This window comes from Ranitomeya imitator, chromosome 5 (genome assembly GCF_032444005.1).
Source record: "Ranitomeya imitator isolate aRanImi1 chromosome 5, aRanImi1.pri, whole genome shotgun sequence".
Taxonomy (NCBI): domain Eukaryota; kingdom Metazoa; phylum Chordata; class Amphibia; order Anura; family Dendrobatidae; genus Ranitomeya; species Ranitomeya imitator.
In genome coordinates this window covers 613,813,909-613,840,732 of record NC_091286.1, presented here as the reverse complement: position 1 = coordinate 613,840,732, position 26,824 = coordinate 613,813,909, and positions in this window count along the sequence as shown.

The following is a 26,824-nucleotide window of genomic DNA, read 5'->3' as shown; positions in this document are numbered from 1 at the left end:
GTAACTTCCCTGAGTCTGCTGTTGGCGTGTCTCATAAAGGTGATATAAAAAAATTAAAAAAATTCTATTGCTTAAATAAATAGCGTCTCTTTATCTAGCAGTTGTGCGACTGTTGCAAACCCTGCAGAGATATGCAAACGTCACAAATTAGCAGTGGCAATAATTTTCATTAGTCTGCTGTTGCCATTAGGGTTGAGCGAAACAGATCGGCACTTTTCAAAAGGCGCCAACTTTTAGCAAAGTCGGGTTTCGTGAAACCCGACCCAATCCCACTCTGGGATCAGGTCGGCGGTCGGCGATCTGTACTCCAAAGTCGGGTTTCGTTTTTTATATATATATATATATATATATATATATATATAAATACAGTACAGACCAAAAGTTTGGACACACCTTCTCATTTAAAGATTTTTCTGTATTTTCATGACTATGAAAATTGTACATTCACACTGAAGGCATCAAAACTATGAATTAACACATGTGGAATTATATACTTAACAAAAAAGTTTGAAACAACTGAAATTATGTCTTATATTCTAGGTTCTTCAAAGTAGCCACCTATTGCTTTGATGACTGCTTTGCACACTCTTGGCAATCTCTTGATGAGCTTCAAGAGGTAGTCACTGGAAATGGTCTTCCAACAATATTACATTGTAACATAGTAACATAGTTAGTAAGGCCGAAAGAAGACATTTGTCCATCCAGTTCAGCCTATATTCCATCATAATAAATCCCCAGATCTACGTCCTTCTACAGAACTTAATAATTGTATGATACAATATTGTTCTGCTCCAGGAAGACATCCAGGCCTCTCTTGAACCCCTCGACTGAGTTCGCCATCACCACCTCCTCAGGCAAGCAATTCCAGATTCTCACTGCCCTAACAGTAAAGAATCCTCTTCTATGTTGGTGGAAAAACCTTCTCTCCTCCAGACGCAAAGAATGCCCCCTTGTGCCCGTCACCTTCCTTGGTATAAACAGATCCTCAGCGAGATATTTGTATTGTCCCCTTATATACTTATACATGGTTATTAGATCGCCCCTCAGTCGTCTTTTTTCTAGACTAAATAATCCTAATTTCGCTAATCTATCTGGGTATTGTAGTTCTCCCATCCCCTTTATTAATTTTGTTGCCCTCCTTTGTACTCTCTCTAGTTCCATTATATCCTTCATGAGCACCGGTGCCCAAAACTAGACACAGTACTCCATGTGCGGTCTAACTAGGGATTTGTACAGAGGCAGTATAATGCTCTCATCATGTGTATCCAGACCTCTTTTAATGCACCCCATGATCCTGTTTGCCTTGGCAGCTGCTGCCTGGCACTGGCTGCTCCAGGTAAGTTTATCATTAACTAGGATCCCCAAGTCCTTCTCCCTGTCAGATTTACCCAGTGGTTTCCCATTCAGTGTGTAATGGTGATATTGATTCCTTCTTCCCATGTGTATAACCTTACATTTATCATTGTTAAACCTCATCTGCCACCTTTCAGCCCAAGTTTCCAACTTATCCAGATCCATCTGTAGCAGAATACTATCTTCTCTTGTATTAACTGCTTTACATAGTTTTGTATCATCTGCAAATATCGATATTTTACTGTGTAAACCTTCTACCAGATCATTAATGAATATGTTGAAGAGAACAGGTCCCAATACTGACCCCTGCGGTACCCCACTGGTCACAGCGACCCAGTTAGAGACTATACCATTTATAACCACCCTCTGCTTTCTATCACTAAGCCAGTTACTAACCCATTTACACACATTTTCCCCCAGACCAAGCATTCTCATTTTGTGTACCAACCTCTTGTGCGGCACGGTATCAAACGCTTTGGAAAAATCGAGATATACCACGTCCAATGACTCACCGTGGTCCAGCCTATAGCTTACCTCTTCATAAAAACTGATTAGATTGGTTTGACAGGAGCGATTTCTCATAAACCCATGCTGATATGGAGTTAAACAGTTATTCTCATTGAGATAATCCAGAATATCATCCCTCAGAAACCCTTCAAATATTTTACCAACAATAGAGGTTAGACTTACTGGCCTATAATTTCCAGGTTCACTTTTAGAGCCCTTTTTGAATATTGGCACCCCATTTGCTATGCGCCAGTCCTGCGGAACAGATCCTGTCGCTATAGAGTCCTTAAAAATAAGAAATAATGGTTTATCTATTACATTACTTAGTTCCCTTAGTACTCGTGGGTGTATGCCATCCGGACCCGGAGATTTATCTATTTTAATCTTATTTAGCCGATTTCGCACCTCTTCTTGGGTTAGATTGGTGACCCTTAATATAGGGTTTTCATTGTTTCTTGGGATTTCACCTAGCATTTCATTTTCCACCGTGAATACCGTGGAGAAGAAGGTGTTTAATATGTTAGCTTTTTCCTCGTCATCTACAACCATTCTTTCCTCACTATTTTTTAAGGGGCCTACATTTTCAGTTTTTATTCTTTTACTATTGATATAGTTGAAGAACAGTTTGGGATTAGTTTTACTCTCCTTAGCAATGTGCTTCTCTGTTTCCTTTTTGGCAGCTTTAATTAGTTTTTTAGATAAAGTATTTTTCTCCCTATAGTTTTTTAGAGCTTCAATGGTGCCATCCTGCTTTAGTAGTGCAAATGCTTTCTTTTTACTGTTAATTGCCTGTCTTACTTCTTTGTTTAGCCACATTGGGTTTTTCCTATTTCTAGTCCTTTTATTCCCACAAGGTATAAACCGCTTACACTGCCTATTTAGGATGTTCTTAAACATTTCCCATTTATTATCTGTATTCTTATTTCTGAGGATATATTCCCAGTCTACCAGATTAAGGGCATCTCTAAGCTGGTCAAACTTTGCCTTCCTAAAGTTCAGTGTTTTTGTGACTCCCTGACAAGTCCCCCTAGTGAAAGACAGGTGAAACTGTACAATATTGTGGTCGCTCTTTCCTAGATGCCCAACCACCTGCAGATTTGTTATTCTGTCAGGTCTATTAGATAGTATTGAAGGAGTTCCCAGAGATGCTTAGCACTTGTTGGCCCTTTTGCCTTCACTCTGCGGTCCAGCTCACCCCAAACCATCTCGATTGGGTCCAGGTCCAGCGTAGCACCCCATCACTCTCCTTCTTGGTTAAATAGCCCTTACACAGCCTGGAGGTGTGTTTGGGGTCATTGTCCTGATGAAAAATAAATGATGGTCCAACTAAACGCAAACCAGATGGAATAGCATGCCGCTGCAAGATGCTGTGGTAGCCATGCTGGTTCAGTATGCCTTCAATTTTGAATAAATCCCCAACAGTGTCACCAGCAAAGCCCCCCCACACCATCACACCTCCTCCTCCATGCTTCACCGTGGGAACCAGGCATGTAGAGTCCATCCGTTCACCTTTTCTGCATCGCACAAAGACACGGTGGTTGGAACCAAAGATCTCAAATTTGGACTCATCAGACCAAAGCACAGATTTCCACTGGTCTAATGTCCATTCCTTGTGTTCTTTAGCCCAAACAATTCTCTTCTGCTTGTTGCCTGTCCTTAGCAGTGGTTTCCTAGCAGGTATTTTACCATGAAGGCCTGCTGCACAAAGTCTCCTCTTAACAGTTGTTGTAGAGATGTGTCTGCTGCTAGAACTCTGTGTGTCATTGACCTGGTCTCTAATCTGAGCTGCTGTTAACCTGCGATTTCTGAGGCTAGTGACTCAGATAAACTTATCCTCAGAAGCAGAGGTGACTCTTGGTCTTCCTTTCCTGGGGAGGTACTCATGTGAGCCAGTTTCTTTGTAGCGCTTGATGGTTTTTGCCACTGCACTTGGGGACACTTTCAAAGTTTTCCCAATTTTTCAGACTGACTGACCTTCATTTCTAAAAGTAATGATGGTCACTCGTTTTTCTTTTCTTGGCTGCTTTTTTCTTGCCATAATACAAATTCTAACAGTCTATTCAGTAGGACTATCAGCTGTGTATCTACCAGACTTCTGCACAACACAAATGATGGTCCCAACCCCATTTATAAGGCAAGAAATCCCACTTATTAAACCTGACAGGGCACACCTGTGAAGTGAAAACCATTCCCGGTGACTACCTCTTGAAGCTCATCAAGAGAATGCCAAGAGTGTGCAAAGAAGTCATCAAAGCAAAAGGTAGCTACTCTGAAGAACCTAGAATATAAGACATTTTTTCAGTTGTTTCACACTCTTTTGTTAAGTATATAATTCCACATGTGTTAATTCATAGTTTTGATGCCTTCAGTGTGAATTTACAATTTTCATAGTCATGAAAATACAGAAAAATCTTTAAATGAGAAGGTGTGTCCAAACCTTTGGTATGTACTGTATATATATATATATATATATATATATATATATACACTGTATATATATATATATATATATTTATATATATATATATACTGTATATATATCTATATATATATATATATATGTCATAGAGACACATATATATATATTTTTATATTTACTTCAGCGCGATAATGTTGAAAAGCCAGTAATTCAATTGCCGACTTTTCATTTCTCCTGCCTAAACCCGACATGATATGAGACATGGCTTACATACAGAAAACCATGTCATATCCCCCTTTTTTTTTGCATATTACACACTACTAATGTTAGTAGTGTGTATGTGCAAAATTTCGGTGCTCTAGCAGGGTTAAAGGCAATTTAAGGGTTAAATCATGGAAAAAATTGGCGTGGGCTCCCGCGCAATTTTCTCCGCCAGAGTAGTAAAGCCAGTGACTGAGGGCAGATATTAATGGCCTGGAGAGGGTCCATGGTTATTGGCCCCCCCTGGCTAAAAACATCTGCCCCCAGCCACCCCAGAAAAGGCACATCTGTAAGATGCGCACATTCTGGCACTTGGCTACTCTCTTCCCATTCCCGTGTAGCGGTGGGATATGGGGTAATGAAGGGTTAATGCCACCTTGCTATTGTAAGGTGACTTTAAGACAGATTAATAATGGAGAGGCGTCAATTCTGACACCTATCCATTATTAATCCAATTGTATGAAAGTGTTAAAAAAACCTACACACATTATTAAAAAGTATTTTAATGAAATAAACACACAGGTTGTTTTAATATTTTATTGCTCGCTCAATCCACCTGAAGACCCTCGTTCTGTAACAAATTAAAAATAATAAACCAACAGTATACATACCTTCCGTTGATCTGTAACGTCCCACGCTGTAAATCCATGTGAAGGGGCTAAAATATTTTACAGGCAGGAGCTCTGCTAATGCAGCTGTGGTCGTGGCTGTAAAACCCTGGGGAAGGAAGGTAATGTAGGTCAATGACCTATAGTTACCTTCATTCGCTGTGATGCGCCCTCTGCTGGATGTCCTCATATGATCTCGAGCCTGGGAACTTGTCTGATTTTTTTCCCACGCTCGAAGGACATCCAGCAGGGCGCATCACCGGGACTGAAGGTAACTATAGATCATTGACCTACATTACCTTCATTCCCCGGGGTTTTACAGGCACGAGCACAGCTGCATTATAGCAGAGCTCCTGCCTGTAAAATATTTTAACGCCTTCAGATGGATTTACATCGTGGGACGTGACAGATCATCGGAAGGTATGTATATTGTTGGTTTATTATTTTTCCTTTGTTACAGAGCAAGGGTCTTAATGTGGATTGAGAGTACAATAAAATATTACAACAACCTGGGTGTTTATTTCATTAAAATACTTTTTAATAATGTGTGTGTGTTTTTTTAACCCTTTCATACAATTGGATTAATAATGGATAGGTGTCAGAATTGACGCCTCTCCATTATTAATCTGGCTTAATGTCACCTTACAATAGCAAGGTGACATTAACTCTTCATTACCCCATATCCCACTGCTACACGGGAGTGGGAAGAGAGTGGCCAAGTGCCAGAATAGGCGCATCTTACAGATGTGCCTTTTCTGGGGTGGCTGGGGGCAGATGTTTTTAGCCAGGTTGGGCCAAAAACCGTGGACCCTCTCCAAGCTATTAATACCTGCCCTCAGTCACTGGCTTTACCACTCTGGCAGAGAAAATTGCGCGGGAGCCCACGCCAATTTTTTCCGTGATTTAACCCTTAAATTGCCTTTAACCCTTAAATTTAATAGCTACAGGCAATTTAAGGGTTAAATCGTGGAAAAAATTGACGTGGGCTCCCGCCGATCCCCGACCCCGACTTTTCAATAAGATCGGCCGATTTCACTCGACCCGACTTTTTGAGAAAGTCGGTTTCGTGAAACCCGACTCGATCTCAAAAAATGAAAAGTTGCTCAACCCTAGTTGCCATGTGTCAGAAAGGCAATATAAAAAACTAAAAACTAAATTGCTATTGGTTAAATAAATAGTGTATCTTTGCCTAGCAGTTGTGCCACTGGCAAAAACCCTGCTGAGATAGGTAAACATGACTATTTACCTGTAATTTTTAGGAGTCTGCTGTTGCCATGTGTAATTAGGATGATATCCGAAAAAAATATCCACACATTGGTAGATACAGGGAATTTGCACATACCATCTCTGTGAAGATAATTGTGAAAAACAAAGCCAGGAATTTTTTTCCATAATGCATTTAATATGAGAGGGTGACGCTAAGGGACGTGGATGTGGCAGTGCCCGACAAGGCCATGTGACACATCATAGGTTGACTGTATCTTGTTCTAGCTTCCTGTCAAAATTTGGACAGCGCGCTACTCCACTGTCGAATCTAGACAACTGCAAGGATGTTGTGAATTGGATGGCAGACAAAGGCTCCAGTGTGTTGACAAGCAGCACCACTAAATTTCCACATGGTCCAGTCTCAGTAGCCAAGAGGCTGGGACTCTGAATCCTCAACCTGGTCCTCCTTCCTCCCCATCAAGTGTCCCATGAGACATATGACCCAAACGCTGGCTACTCCAAGGAACTGTTTACATTCCCTTATAGTTTTTCAGGCCTCTCAACATACACCAATAATGAGGGTCTTGAGGGGGTGCAGTGCAGTGATGCACAAACATTTAAGCACCTGCGGCCAGTCAAAAGCCACGTTGGGGAAGGACAATTCATGTCAGAAGATGTGGAGGATAATGATGATGCACAGTTGCTATCAGGTCAACCTAAAATCGCAACTCAGACGGAGGATATGATTGAGGAATTGGAAGACGATGTGGTCGATGTTGAGGCCTCTGATCCAACCTGGCACATTGGCATGCCTAGCAAGCACAGCAGTGAATAGTGGGTTGGATCTGTAGCAGGAAAGCGGACAAGTTGAGGTAGTGGTTTGTCCAGAGGGAGAACTTGGTCAACTGTTCCACAGAGCCCCCTCACTCAGCTAGATAACAAGCCAAGGGTGCGTTGCTCCGCTTTATGGCAGTTTTTTTCTGAATGTCCTTCAGACAAAACAACTGTAATTTGCAGCATCTGCCATATCAAGCTAAGAAGAGGCAAGAGCACTGCCAATTTGAGCACCACCAGCATGCAAAAGCACATTGCAGGCAAGTACCCAAGTTGGTGGGCGGAACGCTTGGGTACAGAATATGTGTCTGATAGTAAAACCACTGCCCTTTCCCCCATGTAACAGCTATCCGAATCTGCTGTCCAGGAAGCAGGCACTGATGACTCCTGCCCACAACCTGTGGTTGCACAGACACAACAGTTAGCAACTATGTCCAGTTCATTATCCCACCAGAGCATTCCGTTGTTCCTGCCCCAGACATTTCACATGAAGCAGAAATATCCCTCCACCCACCTACAGGCCGAAACACTAAACATCCACATTGCCAGATTGCTAACCCTGGAAATGTTGCCATTTTGGCTTGTGGGAACTGAGTCTTTCTGTGACCTCTTAACAGTGGCAGCCCCATGGTACTGGACTTCCAGCCGCTACTGTTTATCCTGGTGTACTGGTCACATGTTACATAAGCACACGTTACACAATTTTAGCCGTGCTCTGGCCAATGCAGTCACAGGGAAGGTCCATCAAACCAAAGACATGTGGACAAGTTCTTTGGGACAGTTACGTTACATTTCCCTAACAGCTGGGTGAACCTGGTGGAGTCTGGGACAGAGTTAGAGGGTTGGCCATCACACATCTTACCCATACAAGATTAGCGGGCCCAACTTCCAATCAGGGTTTCAGTTTCCTCGTATTTCAGTTCCTGACTCTCCTCCTCCTCCCCATTACTCTCTAGCTGTGAGGTCTGCAGCACTGCCTTGGCGAAGCGACAGCATGGTCTGCTGAATCTCATCAATTTAGGTGATAAAGCTCACAATGCAGCAGAGCTGTTGAAAGGGACAAAAGATTGGACTGATCAGTGGCTCTCCCCGCTGAACCTCCAACCAGCTCGAGCTGTGTGTGATAATTGGCGGAACTTGGTGGCGGCTTTAATACTCAGCAAGCTGGTATATTTTCCATGCATGGTCCACGTGCTGAACTTTGTGGCACAGTGGTTTTTAAAAACATAACCTGACTTGCCGGACCTACTTGCCAAGGTACATTGTGTCAGCGCACATTTCCAAAAAGTCATCTCAGACTTTCACTGGTCTAGCTTCGCTGCAGCAGTGATTTAATTTGCCTCACCATCGACAGATTTGTGACCTGCCCAGATGATCAAAATCGAGTTTTCATATGTTGGCAAGGCTTAGTGTGCAGCAGTGGGCAGAGGGCCCATCAGAGTAACACTCAGCCCACAGACATAACAGCCATCGAGTGGGTGTGGATCACTGACATATGTGAGGTTCTTCCAAACTTTGAGTACTGTACCAAGATGGTTAGCGCTGATGATGCTGTTATGAGAGTAACCATCCTGCTGTTCTTTCAATTAAAACATTTGCTGCAGAATCTCAAAGAGGAAGCTTTGAATGCCGAGCAGGTGGCTACGGAGCAAGATTTCACAGTGGCTGATACCAAACAGCCCAGCATCACACAATATTCTCAGGCCACATTGGGTAATGATGAGGAGAAGAAGAAAGAGGAGGAACAGGAGTTTTTGGTCTGTGCTACAGAGGGGACTCCTAATCCCAGCTTCATGTCTGTCAAGCATGGATGGCCTGAAGAGGAGTAGGAGGAGGTGGTGCACCGTGAGGAGTAGAGGATGGTATTGCAATAAATGCAAAATGTATTGTGAGGTCTCCATCACAGTCTCTTTCAGAGTGTATGATGCAGACCCCTTGGGTAATCTTTGGAAACCTTTGTACATTGTGCAATAATGAAATTTGTACTCCCTATCTCTAGCAATGATAATAACTGCAAAATGTATTGTGAGGTCCCCATCACGGCTTCTTTCAGTGTGTATGATTGCTTCGGTAATTTTTTGAAACCTTTGCACATTGCGCAATGGTCTAATTTCTACTCTCAATTTCTCTATATTATATTATTATATTTTTGTATTGTGTTTCCCTTCTCACGGTCTCTTTAAGCATGTTTCTGGTAGCCTGATGTTGATTTTTGAGTCTACGCTTGGACATTTTAGAACATCATTACATTAATATGCTCCACACAATTCTTCTACAGAATAATGCTGCTAGTTCAAAAATCTTACCACATATCTGATTATAAAGGGAAATTCGACATAATAGCTCTGTTAGCATATGCCATAAACTGCTCATATATACAGCACCCCAGTAAATATGGGCAGAATGCCTAAGTGCAAAATCTGTGTCAAGGGTGAAACCACTGGCCATTCGCCTGTGTTATGTCCTTCCGAATCTGCTGTCCAGGAAGGAGGCACTGAGGCCTCCTGCCCACAACCTGCAGTTGCACAGACACAACAGTCAGCAACCACGTTCAGTTCGTTGTCCCAGCGCAGTGTTCAGTTGTCCCTAGTCAGCATATATGTCTGTTCACAAATTGTTAGTTAGATAGGGCATACATATTCTTTAGCACTCTACATTGTCTGGTGCTGGACAAAGACCAATTCTGGCTTTTCCAGGCTCCAAAATGAGTCTTGTGTTTCTTTATTAAACTGTCGCTTCCCTTAAATTTTCTAAATTTGGATCCTAAAAAAACTGATGGTGAGGTATTGGCCAGTTTCTGTACATTTTAATCACATCTAAGAGACTGGGTTAATACACTCCATAGACCTATTTAGGCAACAGCCTTACACATATTGGAGCATGGCCATTGCCAATCTAAGGTCTTTAGCTGAGCTCTGTAGCACTGCCTGTCACTTGAGTAATGTACTCCACAGACCTTGTCATTGTCTAGGACATATCCTGTAATTACTACATTGTTGCTCAAAACCATGCAAAAAATACATTCTGCCTGGCTGGGTAGTTTCCAGAAGAAGTGCGCAGGCTTGTGCAGATTGGTCAATAGCACTCCTGTCTCTTTTCCTTGAGGAGGCTGTTTCTAAGTAAAATGAGGCTTGCCCATGTTCCTGACATGGGTTCCTGGCCTGACAGACTGACCGCAATACAGGCCCTCGTTTGCATACATTGTATTCATAATTTAATTCTAATGCTTTTGGTGTCTGGTAGAATCCAATTTACTGACATTGATCATACAGCTCACCCAACTTCGGTATTATTTTCACCTTACAGCTGCTTGACACGCTATGACAGTGGCTCCATTGTGATCTGGAGGCCAAAATGAACTGTGGAGCTCACAAAACTCATGTTTCATGGCACCTGCTGTCCCACCGAAATTGTAAGCGAGGGCCACATAATAACATGGCAGTAGACATGATGGTGGTGGCGGGTGAAGACCAAAATTCAAATGGGCATGTTTTAGCTGGCATTGTAAAGTGATGAGGAATATTTATTCCACTATTTACCTAACAATTTGGAATGAGGCACCTAAGGACCCTTCCTAAACATATGCTAAAGGGGAGGTACAGTATATATATATATATATATATATATATATATACTTTTTTTTTTTTTTTGCTCTATATACATGTAATTATAAAAAAAAATAGGTTTGCTTTGGTAGGTCTTTTTATAAATCTGTAAAACTGGTGCAATAGTCTGATATTTTTCCCAGATTCAGCATGTGAGTCAGAAAGGCATGCAAGCATCTTCTCTATGCTGTTCCCATTTACTTTTAGCACTTTCCCAACCATTTCAGCTTTTTTCTCAGGCCCCCAGACCTGTTTGTTGGGTCCAACAGAAAAATATTCGGCTTTCCCATTGACTTGCACTGGATTCGTTATTCAGTTAGAATACACGGATATTAGAAATTATTTGTGCCGATTTTGCCGAATCTGAATATTGCTCTATTTGCTCATCACTAGTTACCATGTAATACAGATATCCACTTTAGAGAAATAACACCATTCCGCTATTTGTGATTTTAATTGTGCATTGTATTAAAAGTTATATTTTACATTTCAGAATGTTCAGTTAGGAATTATTTGCCTTTAGCAATTTGAAAATAATATGGCTCTATATGTGCCAAAGGTTGTCTCAAGGAATACTACGCAGCATAGAGATGCAGCGTCAAACATGCAGCGTCCAGATGTTACAGCATATTGGAGGGGATTTAATGAAATCCCGTCTCCACTATGTGTGGTAACACACATCTGGCGGCCCTGCGATTCCTGAAATGCGGCGCGTCTTTTTAGATTGCAGCATGTCCATTTACCTTGCGGCGATGCTGCGCCGCCGCAAGGTATAACACAGGGCCTTATGTGTGGGGTGCGATGATACCGGATGTGTGCAATGAACACATTCGGCATTATCGCGTCCCCAGAAGGGGGCGGAGCTTTGCCGCTCCGTCCAAAACGCCGGCCATCCTGAACGTGGACACGTACCCTAAGATGCCAGAGGATGTGTACATGACTGGGGGCAAGGGACTTATGTTTAAAGCACCTCTCCATCGGTGGAAAAAAAACCTTCTGGAGTGGTAGTTTAAAGCCACAGCACAAATCAAATTAGCCATTATAATAAAACCTATAAACCTATAAATGATATAAATTTGGTTCACTTATACAGAGAATACTGTGTGCGATAATGGCATATGTCAATATGTTTGCTTTATAACATAGGGCCACTAATTTCAAAGAACCACGAATACCGTATCCCTGATAACATTTTTTTTTTAAATTTTAATAGCTGAAAAATGAAAATTCCTTCACAGTTTTTGTGAAATGCCAAAACATAATTGTGTGGGATCCTAACTGTATTAAAAATTATTACTCATACAATGTCCAAAAGTTATCAAATTATCAGCTATGAAGTGTAAAAATCCACATATACATATGAAAACACATTTATATGACATTTTTCTAAATTATCTATCAGTTCCTAAGGCTGTATGTTCTTATGGTGGTTGTAGAGCCTGGAGGTCATTCTTTTACCTGCTTGACTAAGGATTTGGTCATTCACACTCATGAGAGTGACAAATCCCCCACACTTTGTTGTAATATACCTAGCAAAGACCTGCAAATGTGTTTTCTGCTTCAGCCACTAATCTGTAACAGCCAATTACCTACTTATAGCAAAGAGCAGAAAACATTAACATTTCACTTCTTCTTCATTATATGACCACACTTGCTACATTACAGCTAAATAAAATAAGAATGAGGGATGAGCGCATTTGCTTGGTGATACTCAATATCACTCGGGTATCACAATACTCGGATGTACTCGTTACTCGGTGAATAATGAGCAGTGCCCTATGTAAAAGTGGAATCCCCACCCGAATCAGTCAACAGTCAATTAGCATGCGGGGATTGCGTGCGCGTCACTGTAATGTGGTAGCCATCTTGGTTGTGGCATTAATATGATTGGCTGGCCATGTGACATCATCAGGGATTATAAAAGGACAGGCACCGCCCGGCTTGGCACACTAACGCCACTGAACAGCTCCATGATAATTGGTATGGAAGGGAGAGAGTGCTTGTCTAGGCCTGTGTGCACTGTATGAGGAATCAGATGCCTGTAGTGTTGATACTGGTACTGAAGCTGAGCCATCATACTAACAGCCCTTCTACTGGCTAAATGTTTGCTTTGCTGTTTGTATCACATACATTCTGCATTTAGTCTAGGGAGGGAGAGAGAGTCGCAGAAGCAGGTATAGTTTCTGCAGATAGGGATTAGTCCTGTGCAGCTCATTGGCAAATATATAGCTCCAGCTTTTTTTGGAAGGGATGAAAAAATTGAATATATTTTAATGAGTCAAGTATTATGTGATTTGTGTTACATTTATTGTGTTATATAACACTCAAAAAATAGTTAACAAATTTCCCTGGGTTAAATTTCTTACCCTTACACTATTGTGTTCTGGATTATATATATATATATATATATATATATATATATATATATATATATATATATATATATAAAACACTCCAAAAAAGTGTTTAAAAATTTTGCAGGCTTAATTTTGTCTCCCGTGCAGTATTATGTGGTCTCGGGTACATTTCTTGTGATCTATAGTACTGAAATAAAGAGTTCAAAAATTTGGGCCATACAGTTTCATGTGTTCTCTGGTAAATTTCTGTGAAATCTAACATGTCAAAAAAGCTTTTAAAAATAGTTGGATTACATTTCTCACCCATACACTATTCCGTGGTCTGGGGTACATTTCTGAGATATTATCCAATGATACAAAAAAGTTAAAAAATATTGGCTAGATTAAAGTTCTGATCCATACACTATTCTGTTGTCTGAGGGACATTTCCTGTAATCTATAAAAGTGAAAAAAAGCATTCAAAAATTTTGCAAGCCTACATTTCTCAACTATATAGTATTACGTGGTCTGAATACATTTCTGTGATCTTTAAATCTGAGTCTTGAGTACACTCCTGAGATTTAAAACACTCCAAAAAAGTGTTAACTTTTTTTAATGCATTCAATTAGTTATCAAACAGTTTAAAGTGTTTAGTATGCTACAAAGTTGGCATCCTCCGAGGGAACGACTGGAGGAATATTGAAACCAAAGAAAGCTGACAACAGCAGGCGTGGCGAGAGCCTGTGGTCATGATCCGGACATTATTCCTGACCCACCTGGGCCTGAACCCAGGCTGTATCATGTACCACTGGGGTTCTTGTGGACTGCAGAAGGTAGAGTTCAGAGTCAGGAACTGGTGTGCGGATTGCGGGACCTAGGCTGATTGGAAGAGACAAGAAGGATCAGGTGTGGACAAATGTTATTGGGCCTGCTAGCCGTAAGGCTCACAGATGGCATTTTGGGGTAGTAGTTACTTACGACCATGAGCAGAGAAGGGGTTCTGCTGAAGAGTTTGTGATCCGTCATCATATCTCGTTCAAACATCGTGCAGTAGAGATGGAACACTTGACTCGAAGGCTGCAAGAGTTGATGGCTAGAACTGGAGTCACGTTCCTCAAAATAGAGGGGCAACATCGATGGCATGCAATGGGTGTAATCCCTTCTTAAGGAATGAACAGGCCTCGGAGAGGCTCCTTGAGGTGTTTAAAGACACAGCTACTATCACCCCGAGAGATCGCACTGTCCTTGTGGTTCCCCACCTCCTACTTGTAAGCAGCTGATGGTACAGGTGACATAGGGGGCTTTTGCTAATTTCTATATATCAGGGGCTCTGGCAGTACCTGTAGCTGGGTCACTTACAGCCCAGGCTACAGAAAGGAGGTGGAGACAGCCCCCAGCCTCAACAGGAAAGCAAAGAAAAAATGGACATCTGAAAAGGATTGCCATTAAGTGGTTTATGGATGACCGTCCATCTTTATAATTTTTTCTTAGCTTTGTACTTTGTGCAAAGCCTTTATGAGTGTAGGAGTATAGCAACTACAGTTTTAAGATATTTGAATGAGGCCTGCCAGTTGATACCTTTCTGGGGCCTATGAATGACTGTTTGTCCTTAATTTATGATGGAAGGACTCTGAAAGTCCTTATAATTTTTTTCCAGGCTTTGTAATTTGTGCAAAGCCTTTATGGATGTAAGAATACAGGAAGTATAACTTTAAAATATCTGAAGGAGGCCTGCCAGTTGTTGCCTTCCAGGGCCATATGGATGACTATTAGTGATGAGCGAGCAATAAAATTCTTGGGTGCTCGTTGCTTGAGTTGAGCAAATAGTACTGCTCGGATGCTAGCCCCAACTAACAAGTATATTGGAAGTCAATGCGAAGCTCAAGCATTTTTTTGGCGCCCCCCATCCTGGAGGTCAGTAAAGATATAAAAATTGCTCAAATTGAAGGAATCAGTGGTATAAAGTAGTGTTGAGCATTCCGATACCGCAAGTATCGGGTATCGGCCGATATTTGCGGTATCGGAATTCCGATACCGAATTCCGATACTTTCCGCGTATCGGATACCGGAATCGGAAGTTCCCAGAATTCAAACTGAACGCAGCAGCCTATGAGGAATGATTGGAAGTGTGGGCACATCCTGTTTAGCATGGTGGGCATGTAAGTACTGGCAAGGCTGTGATTGGCTGCTGAAATGATGTCACTCTGCACTATAAAAAACGCTGCCGCCATTTTGCGCTCACTCTGCTGTGATTTCACTTAGGGACAGGATGCTGTGTTCTAACTGAGGGCCAGTTGAGCTAGCTAATTGCTTTATTTTCCTTTCCAAAGGCTAATTTAGCAAAACGCTGTGTGTTCTTCACTGTTCACCTTGCTCTTGCCTTGCAGCGCTGTTTTAACAGCGTTCTGCAAAGTCTCTGTGTGTGTGTGTGTGTGTGTGCAGCTCACTCGGTAGTCTGTGTGCAGCCATATACCCGTTTGTATTCAGCTCAGGGGGGGTTCACACTGCCTCACACAGTTGTCCTTTTTTGCTCATAGTGCAGCCTGCTGCACATTTTTTCTCAAATTTCCTATTAGTGTTTTTCCACCAGTCTCCAGCTAAATAGTGGAAAAACACTACATAGGATAACCTAGAGGGGTTTTTTTGGGCCTTGCAGCGCCGTTTACGGCTGTCTGCACGGTCTCCGTGTGAGCCCAGCTCGCCCTGTAGTCTGTGTGCAGCCATAGCCGGTTGGATTCAGCTCAGGGTTCGTTACTGGCTCATACCTTGAGAAAAATTTTCCTTTTTTTCAAATAGTGCAGCCTGTTTAAAAAATTTTTAAAAAATTCCCTATTAGTGTTTTTCCACCCGTCTCCAGCTAAATTGTGGAAAAACACTACATAGGATAACCTAGAGGGGGGTTTTTGGGCCTTGCAGCGCCGTTTACGGCTGTCTGCACGGTCTCCGTGTGAGCCCAGCTCGCACTGTAGTCTGTGTGCAGCCATAGCCGGTTGGATTCAGCTCAGGGTTCGTTACTGGCTCATACCTTGAGAAAAATTTTCCTTTTTTTCAAATAGTGCAGCCTGTTTAAAATTTAAAAAAAAAAATTCCTATTAGTGTTTTTCCACCCGTCTCCAGCTAAATAGTGGAAAAACACTACATAGGATAACCTAGAGGGGGTTTATTGGGCCTTGCAGCGCCGTTTACGGCTGTCTGCACGGTCTCTGTGTGAGCGCAGCTCGCCCTGTAGTCTGTGTGCAGCTATAGCCGGTTGGATTCAGCTCAGGGTGCGTTACTGCCTCATACCTTGAAAAACAATTTCCTTTTTTTCAAATAGTGCAGCCTGTTTAAAATTTAAAAAAAAAAATTCACATTAGTGTCTTTCCACCCGTCTCCAGCTAAATAGTGGAAAAACACTACATAGGATAACCTAGAGGAGGGTTTTTTGGCCTTGCAGCGCCGTTTACGGCTGTCTGCACGGTCTCCGTGTGAGCCCAGCTCGCCCTGTAGTCTGTGTGCAGCCATAGCCGGTTGGATTCAGCTCAGGGTTCGTTACTGGCTCATACCTTGAGAAAAATTTTCCTTTTTTTCAAATAGTGCAGCCTGTTTAAAATTTAAAAAAAAAAATTCCTATTAGTGTTTTTCCACCCGTCTCCAGCTAAATAGTGGAAAAACACTACATAGGATAACCTAGAGGGGGTTTATTGGGCCTTGCAGCGCCGTTTACGGCTGTCTGCACGGTCTCTGTGTGAGCGCAGCTCGCCCTGTAGTCTGTGTGCAGCTATAGCCGGTTGGATTCAGCTCAGGGTGCGTTACTGCCTCATACCTTGAAAAACAATTTCCTTTTTTTCAAATAGTGCAGCCTGTTTAAAATTTAAAAAAAAAAATTCCTATTAGTGTCTTTCCACCCGTCTCCAGCTAAATAGTGGAAAAACACTACATAGGATAACCTAGAGGAGGGTTTTTTGGCCTTGCAGCGCCGTTTACGGCTGTCTGCACGGTCTCCATGTGATTTAAACTCGCTCTGTAGCCCGATCTGCACAAAAAAAAAAGTAAAGTTCACCAAACACAACTTAACACTTGTGTAGGCCACATTTGAAAAATAATAAAGTTTAGTCCACACTTTACAACATTAGTGTTTCTTACACCTGTTAGGAGGAGCATTTCAGGAATAAGCACACTAAGGCCTTCGTACTTTTCTGCTTATCTTTATCTGTCAACCAAGATGAAGAGGGCAGGGAGTAAGGCACGTGGGCATGGGCGCGGAGCAGGGAGAGGAGCAGGGAGAGGACGTGGTGACTCTGTGCCTGCTGCCGGCGCCGGTGACTCGTCGTCACTCAGTTTCAGCAGGGAACAGTCCTTCATGCGCAGCTTTGTCGGAGAGCGCCGTGCACCGCTGCTGCGTGAAGACCAAATTGAAGCCGTTGTCGGGTGGATGGCAGCTAACGCCTCGGCATCGACTTCAGTTAGTGCCACATCCTCTCAGGCACAGAGCACTGGAGAGCAGCCATCTGTCTCTTCACCACCTGCCAAATTGGCCAGGCAGTCAGAGAGCCTAGGACAGGAGCCGTCTCTACTTCTGTTCTCTGAATCTCTTGGCTTGGAAACAGGGGGCCAGCCAAGCAGCATTGGAGAAATGGAAGAAGAGGCAGTGTGCAGTGATGCCCAACAGCTTTGTCTCTCTGACTCTGAAGAGGCGGGTGGGCCAGTGCCTTCGGTGACCACAGCGCAGTACGCATCTGATGATGAAACTCAGGTGTCGCTTTCTGATGCGTACTGTGCTGCCGAGACTACCCAGGAGGAGCAGTTGGTGGCAGAGGGTAGTGGAGATGATGAGGTCCTTGACCCATCGTGGCATGAGGAACAGGAAGGTGGTGGGAGCAGCTCTGAGGAAGAGCTTCCCCTTACGGGCCAAAGAGGGAGAGGGAGGGGGAAGACTGCGGAGCCTGTAGCCTCCACTTTGGCACCCGTTAGGAGCCTGTCTCTTTCCAAAGCCAAAAAGGGCGCTCCCAAGACTTGCAGTGCCTGGTCCTTTTTTGACACAGTTGCAGATGACATTTGTTTTGTCAAATGCAAGCTGTGTCATCAGAAAGTAAAAAGAGGGAAAAATGTCAGCAACCTCAATACCACAAATATGTGGAAACATGTGCGGACCAGGCACGCGGTGGAGTTACAGAAACAGACTGAAGATGTAGGCCAACCAACAGCGGCAGCTACCACCTCTTCAGCTCGTGTTGCCTCTTCCTCCAGCTCACGCACAGCTGGTTTGGCTTCCTCCCAGGATTGCCATGGAAGAACCTCTGGCACTGTTGTCCAGAGACCTTGTGTAATTCCACCCACAGCACCACCTTCCCAGTCATCCTCACACTCCCAGTCTACTCTACAGCCATTGGTAGTACAGGCATGGGAGAAAAGGCGGGCATTCTCGGCCAACCACCCCCGAGCACAGGCTCTGAATGCAGGCATTGCCAAACTGTTGTCCCTGGAAATGCTCTCGTTCAGGCTGGTGGAGACTGACAGCTTCCGTGACTTGATGGCATTGGCAGTCCCACAGTACAAGGTGCCCAGCCGCTTTTACTTCAGCAGGCAGGCTGTCCCTGCCCTGCACAGGCATGTTGAGGCAAACATAAATCATGCGCTACTGAACGCCGTCAGTAGCAAGGTCCACCTCACCACCGATGCGTGGACCAGTCAGCATGGACAGGGGCGATACGTTTCCCTCACTGCCCATTGGGTTAATGTTGTTGAGCCAGGTACAGATCGTGCGAGTGGCGCAGGACGTGTCCTGCCCACTCCAAGGATTGCAGGAATCCAGTCTGTACGCATCGACTCCTCCTCTTACACCAGTTCCTCAGATTCCTCTCTGCAGGATCCGTCACAGTCCACCTCCACATGGACCCGTGAACGTTTACCTATGACCGACATGAGCACAGCCATGGCCCAACGTCAGCAGGCCGTCTTGAAACTAGTTTCATTGGGGCATCGAAGCCACACAGCGCAGGAGCTCTGGAATGCCATCAAGCAGGAGAGCGATGTGTGGTTACTGCCAGCGAATCTCCAGCTAGGCATGGTAGTGTGTGACAATGGCCGAAATCTGGTGGCAGCTTTGGCCCTTGGCAACCTCACTCACATCCCATGTCTGGCACATGTGCTCAATTTGGTTGTGCAGAGTTTTCTGAGGGACTATCCGGATCTTGATGCCCTGCTGCACAAGGTCCGCCTTGCGGCGTTCCAGCTTGGCCAGATCCCGCATTGCTGCTCTGCAGTGCCGATTCCGCCTTCCGGAACACCGCATCATATGTGACCTACCTACCCGGTGGAATTCCACGTTACATATGCTGGAGCGGTTGTGTGAGCAGCAGCAAGCAGTTATGGAGTACCAGCTGCATCAGGCGCAAAGAAGTCGCAGTCAGCGCCGATCAGACTTCACAACCACAGAGTGGGCCACTATGAAGGACATCTGCCAGGTTTTGCGTCCTTTTGATTATTCCCCGCGGATGGCAAGTGCAGATGATGCACTAGTCAGCATGACTGTCCCCCTTAGCTGCCTGCTTCAGCAAACTTTGCAAGGGTTAAGGGATGATGTTGTGGAAGAGGTGGAGGATGAGGAGTCACCTTTTCCATCAGCTTCTGGAGAGTCAGCGCCACGTGGTTCCTCACAAAGGGGTACGCAGGGGCCAATTTGTGAGGAGGATGAGGAGGAGTCAATGGAGGAGGAAGAGCTCCGTCCAGAGGAGGGAGCAACACAATTGTCCAGTGGTCAGTGTGTACAGCGAGGGTGGGGTGATGACGAGCGGGCAGAGATCATGTCTCAAGCAGGGGACAGCGTTTCTGGGCCAGTTGGCACTCTGCAGCACATGGTGGATTTCATGCTGCAGTGCCTGAGAAACGACCACCGCATCGACCACATTCTCAACATGCCTGATTATTGGGTGTTCACCCTCCTCGATCCTCGCTACCGGGACAACGTCCAAAACCTCATCCCAGCGTTGACCCGGGAGCGTAAATTGCGGGAGTACCACAACACACTGGTGAATTCCATCATCTTCTCCTGTCCAACTGAGAGGAGTGCTGCTAGTGCTTTACAAAGCAGCTCAGTGCGTCGAGGCAGTGGGGGAGACTCTGCCCAAAGAGGGAGCAGAAGCAGTGCCTCTGCCCAAGGCAAGCCCAATATGGCACAACTCTGGCACACTTTTGTGTGCCCGCCCCAAATGTCTACACCATCACCGGCGGCTCCAGTCAGCAGGAGGCAACGGTTCCGTCAGATGGTGACAGACTACATGGCTTGCCCTCTTACTGTACTCCCAGACGGCTCTTCCCCGTTCAAGTTTTGGGTCTCTAAGCTGGATACATGGCCAGAGCTAAGCCAGTATGCATTGGAGGTGCTGGCTTGCCCTGCGGCTAGTGTCTTATCGGAACGTGTCTTTAGTGCCGCAGGTGGTGTACTAACAGACCGTCGCATGCGACTGTCCTCCGATAACGTTGACCGGCTTACTTTCCTGAAAATGAACCAGGCCTGGATCTCGCAGGAATTTGCCACTCCTCTGCCTAATTAAGTAATTGGGTGTCATCCAGGTCTCCTGCTGTGTTCATCTTTCTACCACCTGAACTGCTATTCCTGGGCTCCAACACCACCAGTTGCGGCTCAGAAGTGCAGGCTGCACAGTAAAAACATACGACCCAGTGTTATTGGGTTTCAGTAACGTCAGCTGATCCCCAGCTGTGTAGCCGGCAATGTGTCCTGCGACCGCCACGCTGGCACAACAACCTAAATGTAAGGGAACCTGTCCCCCCCCCCCCCCCCCCCCGTCGTTTGTTACTGAAAGAGCCATCTTGTGCAGCAGTAATGCTGCACAAGGAAAAGGTAGCTCTTTTGGTTTAGCTCCTTGCACACGCAGAACTTAACACTTATAAAATGTGTTCACTGATACCGTTATACCGTCCCGGAGCTGGGACTTTCCTTCGTAATGTGACGCAGCACAGCTGTCATTCCTACCCCCTTGGTGCCATGCGCTGCCTCCTCAGCGTTGTTTTAAGCTGTCACGGAGCCTGCGCTGTTCTGTTATCCCTTGGGCATGCCCTATTTGCGCTGCCTGTCTTCTGACTTAATTTGGTGTCAGGCTGGCTGCGCCTGTGCGGCCGCGCTGCCCGAGATCCCGCCTCGCAGTGTCTTCTGATTGAGTCACACTGCGGGCCTGGGATCCATGGGCATGCGCAGTGCATATACTAGCCTCTCACTCCCCTTCTTCACGCTTCTTCAGACTAGGCGGCGTCAGCTGATCCCTAATAGCATGTCACGGCCGTGACGCCGCACAGTCTGAAGAAGCAGGAAGGAGGTGAGTGAGAGGCGATGATATGCACTGCGCATGCCCATGGATCCAAGGCCTGCAGTGGGATTACGTTAGACGAGACTGCGAGGTGGGATCTGGAGCAGCGTGGTCGCACAGGCACTGACAGCCTGACACCAAATTATGTCAGAAGACAGGCAGCGCTAATTGGGCATGGCCAAGGGCTAACAGAACAGCGCAGACTCCGTGACAGCTTAAAACAACGCTGAGGAGGCAGCGCACGGCACCAAGGGGATAGGAATGACAGCTGTGCTGTGTCCCATTACGAAGGAAATTTGCACCTCCGGGACGGTTGAACGGTATAAGGGGACACATTTTTAGTGTTTACTTCAGTGTTTGCAAGGAGCATAATTAAAAGAGCAACCTTTTCCTTTTGCATCCTTAGTGCTGCACAAGATGGCTCTTTCAGCTACAAACGTCTTGGGGGGGGTTAAAGGTTCCCTTTCAACTTGCTCCAATCAGGCTTCGGCCTACACTCTGTTCCTCTGCTCCTCCTGCTGACCCTGGGCTCTAACACCGCCAGTTGGTGCCTGGAAGTGCTGTGTGCACAGTTAACAGTCGCTCCTCTGTTATTGGGGTTCAGTAACGTCAGCTGATCCCCAGCTGTGTGTGCGGCAATACCTCCAATCTGCTCCTCCTGCTGTCCCTGGGCTCCAACACCGCCAGTTGGTGCCTGGAAGTGCTGTGTGCACAGTTAACAGTCGCTCCTCTGTTATTGGGGTTCAGTAACGTCAGCTGATCCCCAGCTGTGTGTGCGGCAACGTGTCATGCGACCGCCACGCTGGCACACCTAAAATGTAAGGGGACCTGTCCCCCCCCCTAGGCGTTTGTTACTGAAAGAGCCACCATGTGCAGCACTAATACTGCACAAGGGAAAGGTCGCTCTTGAAATTCTGCTCCTTGCAAACGCTGAACTACACACTCATGTAATGTGTCCCCTCACACCGTCCAACCGTCCCGGAGGTTGGACTTTCCTTTGTAATGTGACGCAGCACAGCCGTCATTGCTACCCCCTTGCCACCGTGCGCTGGCTCCTTAGCGTTGTTTGATTCCGTCATGGACCCTGCGCTGTTATGTTATCCCTTGGCCATGCACAGTTTGCGCTGCCCGTCCTCTGACATCATTTGTTGTCGTCCTGGCTGCGCCTGTGCGTCCACGCTGCCCGAAATCCCACCTCGCAGTGTCGTCTAATGTGATCCCACAGTGGGCCTGGTATCCATGGCCATGCGCAGTGCATATACTAGCCTCTCACTCCCCTTCTTCCCGCTTCTTCAGACTAGGCGGCGTCAGCTGATCCCTAATAGCATGCCACGGCCGTGACGCCGCACAGTCTGAAGAAGCAGGAAGGAGGTGAGTGAGAGGCGATGATATGCACTGCGCATGCCCATGGATCCCTGGCCCGCAGTGGGACTACATTAGATGACACTGCAAGGTTGGATCTCGGGCAGCTTGGACGCACAGGCACTGCCAGCCTGACACCTACATGATGTCAGAAGACGGGCACCGCTAACTGTGCATGGCCAAGGGATAACATTACAGCGCGGGCTCCGTGACAGAACCAAACAACGTTGAGGAGGTGGCGCACGGCACCAAGGGGGTTGGAATGACGGCTTTGCTGTGTCACATTACAAAGGAAAGTCCCACTTCCGGGACGGTTTGACAGTGTGAGGGGACACATTATATGAGTGTGTACTTCAGCGTTTGCAAGGAGCATAATTTTCGGAGCCACCATTTTCCATGTGCAGTATTACTGCTGTACAAGATGGCTCTTTCAGCAACAAATGCCTGGGGGGGGGGGTTAAAGGTTCCCTTTCAACTTGCTCCACTGCAGGCTTTGGCCTACACTCTGCTCCTCTTTGATTCCCTGGGTTTCAACACTGTCAGTTGCCACCTGGAAGTGTTGTCTACACAGAAAAAACACTAGGTGATGTGTCAGTGGGGTTCAGCACCGCCAGCTGTTCCCCTGCTGTGTAGTCGGCAACGTGTCCAGCACAAGCCACGCTGGCACAACAGAACAAAAGCTGCCACCAGTGCAGGCTTCGGCCTACACTCTGCTCCTCTCCTCCTCCTGCTGACCCTGGGCTTAAACACCGCTAGTTTTTGCCCGGAAGTGCTAGCTGCACAGAGAAAAACACCAGCCAATGTGTTAGTGGGGTTCAGCAACGCCAGCTGTTCCCCTGCTGTGTAGCCGGCAACGTGACCTGCAAACGCCACGCAGGCACATGAACTGAAATTAAAGGGAACCTGGCCCCACCCCCCCAGGTGTTTCTATGTATAACAGCCACCTAGTACAGCAGTACTGCTGCATTTGTACAAGGTGGCTGTTTTTTTATCCTTGCCTACGTAGAATTAAACACGTAAAATATGTGTCTCATTACAGACCATTACAATGTCCCTGAGGTGTGACTTTCCTTTTTAATGACACGCACCACCCCCCTTGGTAGCGCTGCCCGTCTTCTGACATCATTGGTTGGCTGCCTGTGCCTGTGCGTCCGCCCTGCCCGACACAACCCCCCTCGTTTCATATATTTTGGCTGCGAGGGTGTAATTGATGGGCATGTGCAGTGCATATGTTCGCCTGTCTTAACTCATCTCCTTCCGCCTTCTTCAGACTGTGCGGCCTCCTGGCCGTGGTAGGCGATAAGGGATCAGCTGAGGCCGCCCAGTCTGAAGCAGGTGTAAGGACATGTGTGAGCGGCAAACATATTTACTGCACAAGGCCACGAATCCCAGCCATGCAGTGTTATTTTTTGAAAAACACTCTGTGGGCCTAGGATTCATATCCATTGCTAACCGCAACGGCCAACATGAAATGAGGTGAGAAGACAGGCAGCGCTCACAGCGCATGGCCAAGGGATCACAATAGCGCAGACTCCTGTACAGCTAATAACAACGCTCAGGAATCTGCGCCCACCACCTAGGTGTAAATTTTGACACCTGTGCTGCATCTCCTTAAAAAGACAAGTCACGCCTCCACTACTGTTTGACAGTATAATGGGCTAAATAGTCTACGTGTTTTATTCAGCGTGTGCAAGGAGCAAACTAAATAGAGCAACTTTTACTTGTGCAGCATTAATGCTGCACAAGGTGTGGCTCTTGTACCTTGCAACACCTGAGGGGGGGTTAAAGGTTACCTTTGAAATTGGTTCAACTAGGCTTTGGCGTACACTCTGCTCCTCTCCTCCTCCTGCTGACCCTGGGCTCTAACACCGCCAGTTTTTGCCCGGACGTGCTAGCTGCACAGAGAAAAACACCAGTCAATGTGTTAGTGGGGTTCAGCACCGCCAGCTGTTCCCCTGCTGTGTAGCCGGCATCGTGTCCAGCACAAGCCATGCTGGCACAACTGATCAAAAGCTGCCACCAGTGCAGGCTTCGGCCTACACTTTGCTCCTCTCCTCCTCCTGCTGACCCTGGGCTCTAACACTGCCAGTTTTTGCCCGGACATGCGAGCTGCACAGAGAAAAACACCAGTCAATGTGTCAGTGGGGTTCAGCAATGCCAGCTGTTCCCCTGCTGTGTAGCTGGCAACGTGTCCTGCAAACGCCACGCAGGCACATGAACTGAAATTGAAGGAAGCCTGCCCCCCACCCCCAGGTGTTTCTATGTATAACAGCCACCTTGTACAGCAGTACTGCTGCATTTGTACAAGGTGGCAGACTTTTTCTCCTTGCCCACGTTTAATTAAACACGTACTAAATGTGTCTCATTGAGACCATTCCACTGTCCCTGAGGTGTGACTTTCCTTTCTAATGATACGCAGCACCACCCTTGTTAGCGCTGCCCGTCTTTTGACATCATTGGTTAGCTGGCTGCGCCTGTGCGTCTGCCCTGCTCGAAACAACGCCCCTCGGTGTCTTATTTTTTTGGACAACGAGGATGTGATTGATGGGCATTTGCAGTGCATATGTTTGCCTGTGTTCACTCATCTCCTTCCGCCTTCTTCAGACTGGGTGGCCTCATGACCGCGGCATGCGATAAGGGATCAGATGAGGCCGCCCAGTCTGAAGCAGGTGTAAGGACATGTGTGAGCGGCAAACATATTTACTGCACAAGGCCACGAATCCCAGCCACGCAGTGTGATTTTTAGAAAACACACTGTGGGTCTGGGATTCATGTCCATCGCTAACCGCATCGGCCAACATGAAATGAGGTCAGAAGACAGGAAGCGCTCACAGCGCATGGCCAAGGGATAACAAGAGCGCAGACTCCTGTACAGCAAATAACAACGCTCAGGAAGCTGCGCCCATGCACCAAGGTGTTATTTTCGACACCTGGGCTGCTTTTCTTTAAAAAGACAAGTCACGCCTCCACTACTGTTTTACAGTAGAATGGGCTACATAGTGTACGTGTTTTATTCAGCGTGTGCAAGCAGCAAAATTAAGAGAGCAACCTTTTACTTGTGCAGCATTAATGATGCACAAGGTGTGGCTCTTGTACCTTGCAACACCTGAGGGGGGGTTAAAGGTTACCTTTGAAATTGGTTCAACTAGGCTTCGGCCTACACTCTGCTTCTCTCCTCCTCCTGCTGACCCTGGGCTCTAACACCGCCAGTTTTTGCCCGGACGTGCTAGCTGCACAGAGAAAAACACCAGTCAATGTGTTAGTGGGGTTCAGCACCGCCAGCTGTTCCCCAGCTGTGTAGCCGGCAATGTGACCTGCAAACGCCACGCAGGCACAACAGAACAAAAGCTGCCACCAGTGCAGGCTTCAGCCTACACTCTGCTCCTCTCCTCCTCCTGCTGACCCTGGGCTCTAACACCGCCAGTTTTTGCCCGGACGTGCTAGCTGCACAGAGAAAAACACCAGTCAATGTGTTAGTGGGGTTCAGCACCGCCAGCTGTTCCCCTGTTGTGTAGCCTGCATCGTGTCCAGCACAAGCCACGCTGGCACAACTGACCAAAAGCTGCCACCAGTGCTGGCTTCGGCCTACACTATGCTCCTCTCCTCCTCCTGCTGACCCTGGGCTCTAACAACGCTAGTTTTTGCCCGGAATTGCTAGCTGCACAGAGAAAAACACCAGCCAATGTGTTAGTGGGGTTCAGCACCGCCAGCTGTTCCCCTGCTGTGTAGCCGGCAACGTGACCTGCAAACGCCACGCAGGCACATGAACTGAAATTGAAGGGAGCCTGGCCCCCACCCCCAGGTGTTTCTATGTATAACAGCCACTTTGTACAGCAGTACTGCTGCATTTGTACAAGGTGGCTGACTTTTTCTCCTTGCCCACGTGGAACTCAACACGTAAAAAATGTGTCTCATTAGAGACCATTACAATGTCCCTGAGGTGTGACTTTCCTTTTTAATGACACGCAGCACCCCCATTGTTAGCGCTGGCTGTCTTCAGACATCATTGGTTGGCTGGCTGTGCCTG